Genomic DNA, 8,114 nt, shown 5'->3' with positions numbered 1-8,114 from the left:
CTGGCATTCCCTGCCCAACATAACCTAACACACACACACACACACACACACACACACACACACAAACACACACACACACACACACTGAATGTAAATATAAGAAAATATAAATATATAGTTTTCATCCCTGTTTAAATTATAAAATATCATTTGTGTAAATATAATTTCACTTAAAATTGTCATTAAAATATATCCTGAGCAGCCACGATATGGAATCAGCCTAAGTGTCCAACAAATAACATTTGGATTAAGAAAAGGCAGTATAGCCAGACTGGTGGGTTACACGTATAATCCTAGCTACTCAGGAGGCTGAGATATCAGGATCCTGGCTTAAATATAGCCCTGGCAGGAAACTCCAGGAGACTCTTAATTCTAAATAACCAGAAAAAAAATCAGAAGTGGAGCTGTGGCTCAAGTGGTAGAGTGTCAATTTTCAGTTAAACAGCTCAGGAACAGTGCTCATGACCTGAATTCAAGCCCCAGGATGAACACACACACACACACACACACACACACACACGTGTGTGTGTTCAAGCACGCAAGAAAGAGAGAGCTACACAGAGAGAGAGCTACATATAGACAATGGAGTACTGTTTGCAGGAGAATGCATGGAACTGGAGATCAAGATATTAAGTGAGATAAGTGAAGATTATTAAGAAAAATACCACATATTTTTGCTCCTATGTAGAATCTACACCTGAAAATATAATGTGGCATGATCATAAAAGGAGAAACTATGAACTATTTGTGGGGGAACCAGCTTGTAGCAGAAAGAAGAAAGAAGATAGTGATGAGCATAAATATTATACAAGTACATAATAAGCATTTGTGAAAATATTATAATGAAACCCACCAAAACCTGTTTAAAAGGAGAATAGAGGAGGATGAAGTATTAAAATAGTTATATAGCTTGGCTGAATTTGATCATAAAACCATGTATTATAAGACCATTGTGATATGTTGTGCATATCATAATGAAGCTCCTTTGTATTATTACTTTATGCTGGTAAATATTTTAAATAGCAAAATGTAAATGGCTTTTGTGTCGTAAGCCATAGTTCTAAAAGGCCTTCTTCTAACTCCAATAATATAAAGGAATTCACTTTTGTATTCTCCCAGTTCTTTTGTGGTTTCACTTCTTTTTAAATTTAAAGTGTGAATCCATTTGGAATTTAGTCTGGTATATGATATAAGATTCAGTCAAAATTTATATTTTTCAGGCATTATTTATTTAAAAGTCTACTTTTACCATATTGATTTAAGATGTCTTTTACTAAATTCCCATCTCTATTTGAATCTTTTCCTGGGTATTTTATTCTGTTCTGGCTAACCCTTTTTCAACATCACATTTAAATTTTGAGGCTTTATATTTTAATATATTATCTTTCATGTTGGTATATTTTACTTCACGGATACCTAGATGTTTTACACCTTTGTTTTCACAAGAAGTTAAAATTTTTCCTCACAATAAAACATTCATAGTTTACTGTGATGGCATTGAAGCTACAACTTAACTTACAGAGAATTAACATATTTACAAGGTGAGTCTCCTAATCCAAGGCTAAAGTATATCTTTCCATTTCTTTGTCTTTCTGTAGTGTTTTCCTCACGTGCTTCCACACTTCTTGCTAAGCATTTTATCTGTTCTTGTTGCTATTCCAAACATGGTCTTCTCTTCCATTGCATCTTCTAATATATTGCTTGTATATAGTGGAAACATTTATTCTTATAGATTAACTTTTACGTTATGGCTTACTTCAAACTATGATCCTCTGAATATCAGCCTCTTGAGTAGCTATGCATGAATCACTGGTACCTGACCCTGTTTTAACATTATTTTTGAAGAAAATTCTAGTAATAAGGAATTGTTCTGCGTATGCCCATACATTTATCCATACTAATATGTTTGTATTTTCTTGAGTTATTGTGTTAGTACACAATATTTTTTCCTTTTAACCTTAAGAACTTCTTTTCAAATTTTTAATAAAATATGCTTAATGTAAGTGAATTCTTTTAGCTTTTCTTTTTCTTGGATACTTTTTATCACTCATTTTTTTCTACACAGAAAATATCTTTTATTTTGAATTATACAAATTAGAAACACCAAACAAGTACTGTTTATAACATCTTGTGTTATACTGCTAAATATTATAATACCATTTTAAGTATATGAGTTCAGTCAGTTCAACAGTATATCATTTGTTTTATCTTTACTGACGTCAACAACCAAGTTGTGAGAATGATTACAATCATGTGCTATTTAACAGAACTGTGATGTCTTATAATACTTGGACACTGGAAAACATTCAATTAAAACAGTACAGCTTTGACCCACCAAAGGAAATTCAAGAAGTTATTGAGGGTTTGAGCTGAAGAAGGTAAGCCCAGTTGGAAACCAAGTTTTTACCCCATGAAATCAACTCACACATTTTAATCAAACATCTGTCCCATTGACATTTTCAGGTTTTTAAGAGGCTACCAGGCCAGACCCTTTGCTGCTTTTGCTTTGTTCTTTCCCTTTCCTTTCTCATGCTTTGCCTTCAGCCGTTTTCTCTGCCTCTGGTTCATCCACACTGGGTACTGTCCATGCTGGTCTAAAAGAGTCTTTTTGTTTCTTTTAATTTCAGTCTCCATCTTCATGTCATCATCATCATCCTTCTCCAAACAATCCATTTTCTCTTGACAATGTTTGGGTGCTACCACAGTTGCTATTTCATGAACATCTTTCATTACAACATCACCGCTGATTTTGGGAATATTTTTAAGTCTGTTGAGCTCCCTTAGGGCATTCTTCTTTCTCTTCTAGCACGCATTTTCCTTTTCCATTTACTCTGTAAACTTTTAGCCATGTTTCTCCGGAAACTACACCGCACCAACGACAGGCCACATGCCAAACCGAGCCTGCACGCCGACCGGAAGCCTTTATCACTTATTTTTAATAACAATTTTCAAGGCATAGTATTCTTGTTTGGCAATTCTTCCTCTCAGCATCTTATTCATTTCAGGACTTCACAGTATGTGCTGAAAAATCTGCTGGCATGGAGATTTTCTTATATGTTACAATAGACATTTCTCTCTTGTTTCCAACATTTTCTCTTTGTCTTTGAATATATTAATAACATTATAACACATTTTTGTGTGGATTAATTTGAGTCCATTTTATTTGGGAATCCTTGTGTTTCATGGATCTGGATATACATTTCACTTTCCAGACTTGGAAAGCATTTATTATTTCTTTTAGTGTGATTTTTTGTTTTCTCTCCTCTTCTCCTTCCCCTTTTTCTTGTCTTCATTTAAATTTTTAACCATAAATCACATCATATTCTCAACTCTTTTTCAGTTTTATTTCTTTTTCTTTTTGCTCTTACGACTGAATAATTTGCAATGGCCTATCATTGATTATTGAGCCCCTCTAGTGAATTTTTAAATTCAGATATCACACACACACACACACACACACACACACACACACACACGCACACTATTTCTTTGTTGAATTTATTGAAATCCTCATTTTCAACAAATCATTAAAGGAAAAAGAATCAGTAAAGTATAAAGAAGTGTCTTTGGCTAATTCATATAAATTCATCTGACTGCAGATCTTTTTCTGGCTATTCATCTTGTTCCTTTGTTTGAAACATTTACTTTTTTCTTCATTTCCTTGAATCTCTAGTTAGCATTATATAAAATGGCTATCTCTCCTAGTCTTCATGGACTAGTCTTATACATATGAACAACCTAACTTATAAGCTCACTACAGATTCCAGGCTCTCTCTAACCTTTATAACTAGTCAAACAAACTTGTGTTTTTCTGTTCTCAGCAACCTCCCGGCATCTAGATAGTATGCCGAATTCCATCAGCACTCCAACACAAGCAGTATCAAAGCCAGTTTTCAAGACAGGCCTCAGAAATCCTGAACAGATAGATGTTCTGTCAAACTCTTTCCTTCCTTAGAAAGTAGCCTTTGGGAAAAAAAATATATATCCCCTTTTCCTCCTCAGGAAGAACCTGAAAGCATGAGAATTTTGTCTACTCACTACGTACTGAGCTAAGGGGAAGGACTGTGACGTCTGCCAATCCAAATTGTCATCACTGTTTTTACTGTTTTAGGAATCCATGTCAGCTACTTCATGTGGGAACAGAGTATTGTGCTCTATTTTTCACTTAGTTTTGTTGTATTCCACAAACTTTACTTGAACAATAAAGTGTATCTTAACCAAAATAATAAAAACATAAAGACATAAAAATGTCAAGAGGAAGACTCCAGTATTTGTTTTGGTTTGGTTTTTCTGCCAGTCCTCGGGCTTGGACTCAGGGCCTGAGCACTTTCCCTGGCTGCTTTTTTGCTCAAGGGTAGCACTTTGCCACTTGAGCCACAGCACCACTTCTGGCTTCTTCTGTTTATGTGGTGCTGAGAAATCGAACCCAGGACTTCATGCATGCAAGGCGAGCACTCTACCACTAAGCCATATTCCCAGTGTTGTAATATGCACTTAATAGTAGTTCAAAAAGAAGGAAGAATTAGGAGATGGGATTGTAAAATAAACAGTTCAAGAATATTTCCTACAACTAAAGAATGAAAATCCACACAATAAAACACACAAGAGACTGATCACTCCAAACTGATTTGCTTATCATCAATGAAACTGGTCTGTAGTAAGATTATGTTGTGAAATGTGTGGTCCTTTTTCAGTAGCTCCAATTTAAAGCTTAGAAATCCATGTCAGCTACTTCAGTGGAACTTTCATTAGTACTAGTTGGCTGAGCCAGGGTGTTAATAAGGTATCAGTCATAGGCCCAAATTCTGTGTGGGCCATTTAATTTATGCTGTATCCTAGCCAGCCTCTTAGTGTTAAATAGCAGAGAGGCTGGGTGAGCAAGTACAGACACAAAAACATCTCAGACATGAGAAAAGCCTGGCCTTTCAAATATGTGCCTTTTATATGGGAAGTTCTACATCTTCCCATATAAAAACCAGCCTCCTCATTTGGATAACCAAAATGTTTACAGTTTATTTTATATAATAGGTTACCAGCCACACCCTTGGCTATAAGCTGGGTCTTTAAACCTTCTCTGGCAAAGGAAATGATTGAGTTTTCTGTGTGTGATTTTTCTTGGTGTTTTTCTAGTCTTTGTTATTCACATAAAAATTCAAGAAAGAGCCCCAAAGTAATTTTTCAGGCGAGTATTTCCAGGCACACGAATTTAATATGCCAGTCAGATTTATTGTAATAGGAATAGAATGAATTAATCAGCTGCTTCTAGATGATGTTTGTGATTGATTTTCCAGAGCACCTGGGAGACTTCGTTTATCTCCTACTGCTCCCAGGGATTTCTTTTAGTTTAGTTTTTTTTTTTTTTAAGTTCTTTGGCCCGGCACATGCTTTTTTTCCACATATCCTCCTTGGCACCTATTACTGCACAGCCTCACATGTTCTGTTCACCCAGATTGCTTAACTTTACCACGTCTCTCTCACTGAGATTTTTTCCTTCTCAAAGTTACTGCTCTTTTGTCAGACTCTGAACAATCTCTTTCTTTTCCTGTCTCTATGTATTTTACACCAATTTTCCTATGACTCTCTTGGTAATATCCATAGGGAATATTTAGAAAGGAAAAGGTCAGGAGAAAAGCAATCTTTTATTACTTCAAATTTTTCTCCCATTTTAAAATATGACATTCTATTCATCTGGGATAATTTTTTGAAAGTCTTCAAAAATGAATATTAAGCTATGGTATGAGACAGTAGAGAGACTCATTTACTTTTTGCTTCAGTCTACCATTGTGGAAGCAATCAATACGTTGACTAAAGCAAGTACCCCTTGAATATGTCCCTTCTTTTTAAAGCTACCAACAACTCCTCATTAGTCTCTGCTTAAGCACTGTAAGTGGAGTCCTTTCTATAAAATGAAAAAAAAATGAGGGAAAGACCATCACCATGACTTGATGAGGGTCACATGGCTGGTCTGTGGCATTCAGAAATAGCCTGGTAAACTCAGTACACCAGACAGTCTTCCCACTCAATTGTAAATCATTTAAACCCAGATTTAAGTATAATACCTTACCTTGGTCTTGGTGCCACAGTAGTCACTTTATTGTTTCTGGCAGAGAAGGGGGGAAAAATGAAAACTAATATAGTGGTTGAAATTTAAATCTCTTAAACAGACTAAACTTTAAAAATTCACTATTTTCTTCCAGTTCCTGTTTTTTGCACACTAGACTCTGTCCTATTTGAATAATGTATGAAAAATTACAAGTTCATCTTCTCTAGAGACAAACACTTCTACTATACTTGGGAGAACTGGAAAAGGACTCAGGGGAGCTAGTCTTAGTTTGACCACTAATAGTGTTACTTCAGGCAAATTGTTTCATGACCCTGACCTTCATTTTTCCTATCTGTAAAAATAAGAGGGTAGGAACAGAAAATCTCTAAGGTCGTTTTGGTCCCAACTTTCTCCGATTTTACTATCAATAAAAGAAATACACTCAGTATGAATGAACACATGAAGTAAATAAGGAAGTAATAAGAGTGTATCTCTTTGGTCAGGATAGAAGGCTAAGTATGAAAAATGCCAAGAGCCATGAAGCTGTAAAGTATATGATAGTGTAAGCAATTTAAGAATGGAATTAGAGGGGCTGGGGATATGGCCTAGTGGCAAGAGAGCTTGCCTCATATACATGAAGCCTTCGGTTCGATTCCCCAGCACCACATATTCAGAAAATGGCCAGAGGTGGCGCTGTGGTGTGGCTCAAGTGGCAGAGTGCTAGCCTTGAGCAAAAGGAAGCCAGGGACAGTGCTCAGGCCCTGAGTACAAGGCCCAGGACTGGCAAAAAAAAAAAAAAAAAAGAATGGAATTAGATACCATTAAATATAGGTCAGACATCCCACAGAAAACCGAAGTCTTGGATTAGAAGGTCGTTTTCCATGTCTAATCTATATTTTCTTTTATAGGATGATGCAGTCGCCAATCAAAAGCAATATCAGATGGTTTATTAGTTCAGGCTGCTGTAACCATATACTAGAATTGAGTGGCTTAAAGAACAAAGGTTTATTTCTCATAGTTCTAGAATCTGGAAAGTCCTATACCAAGGTGCTTGTCGATTGGGTTTCTAGTAAGGAATCTCTTCCTAGCTCCTAGATGGCTATGTTTTTTCCCATGGGCTTCAAGTGGTAAAAGGAGTGGAGTAGCCATTTGAGGTTTCTGTAATAAGGCCATTAACATCTTTCATGAGGACTGCACAAATGACATCACTGATAAAGTGAGAGAATTTCCACTGAAATTTTGCAAACATTCTATGTGTAGAGAACTGTAGCCAAATTAATTCATGTTCTGTATCTCCTTTTTGTATAGGTGTGTTCTCTGTCTCTTTGGAGTAAATAAATCACATTTACTTTTAGAAAGTGAGTCTTCTAGAACCATGCTTCTCAAATTAGGTATTCACATATAAAGTAACTGTGGAAATTTGGTAAAGTTATAAATTCTAGGAAAGATAGATCCTATATTTATAAGTTAATGAGTCTGTAATTATAAATATTAATCTGTATTTTTTAAATAGCTCTAGGTACTCCAATAAATGTCAATATACTTTGAAAAACAATGAAGTAGAGACCTTAGATCAAGTCTCTTCTACCTGGAATCTCTTTCTTTTTTTTTTTTTTTTTGGCCAGTCCTGGGCCTTGGACTCAGGGCCTGAGCACTGTCCCTGGCTTCTTCCCGCTCAAGGTTAGCACTCTGCCACTTGAGCCACAGCACTACTTCTGGCCATTTTCTGTATATGTGGTGCTGGGGAATCGAACCTAGGGCCTCGTGTATCCGAGGCAGGCACTCTTGCCGCTAGGCTATATCCCCAGCCCTACCTGGAATCTCTTCATATATGCCTCATTAAAACAAATTATTTCAAGCAAAAGAAGACTTCCCTCAAGTGAATGCTCTTCACATTAAAAAGGTTTACACATTACATAGAGAATTTAGATATGATTCAAAACCTAAAATAGTTTATATCTGATAACTTGAAAAATAAATATCTCATCATTGCCTTTTCTACTTTTTTTCCATGAACATATTTACATGCTCTAATCCAGCTTAGATATCATTTCACTAAAATTCTTTGAGG

At 35.8% G+C, this 8,114-nt stretch overlaps 1 pseudogene; it reads right to left on the bottom strand.

Annotated features, from left to right (window-relative positions):
* Positions 1-2,058: 2,058 nt before the first annotated feature.
* LOC125343436 lies at positions 2,059-2,849 on the bottom strand (annotated as a pseudogene).
* Between the last annotated feature and the right edge of the window lie 5,265 nt (positions 2,850-8,114).

Source organism: Perognathus longimembris, chromosome 28 (assembly GCF_023159225.1).
Source record: "Perognathus longimembris pacificus isolate PPM17 chromosome 28, ASM2315922v1, whole genome shotgun sequence".
In the NCBI taxonomy this organism is placed as follows: Eukaryota; Metazoa; Chordata; class Mammalia; order Rodentia; family Heteromyidae; genus Perognathus; species Perognathus longimembris.
The sequence above is the reverse complement of the archived record's forward strand: the minus strand, read 5'-3'. Positions and strand labels throughout refer to the sequence as shown.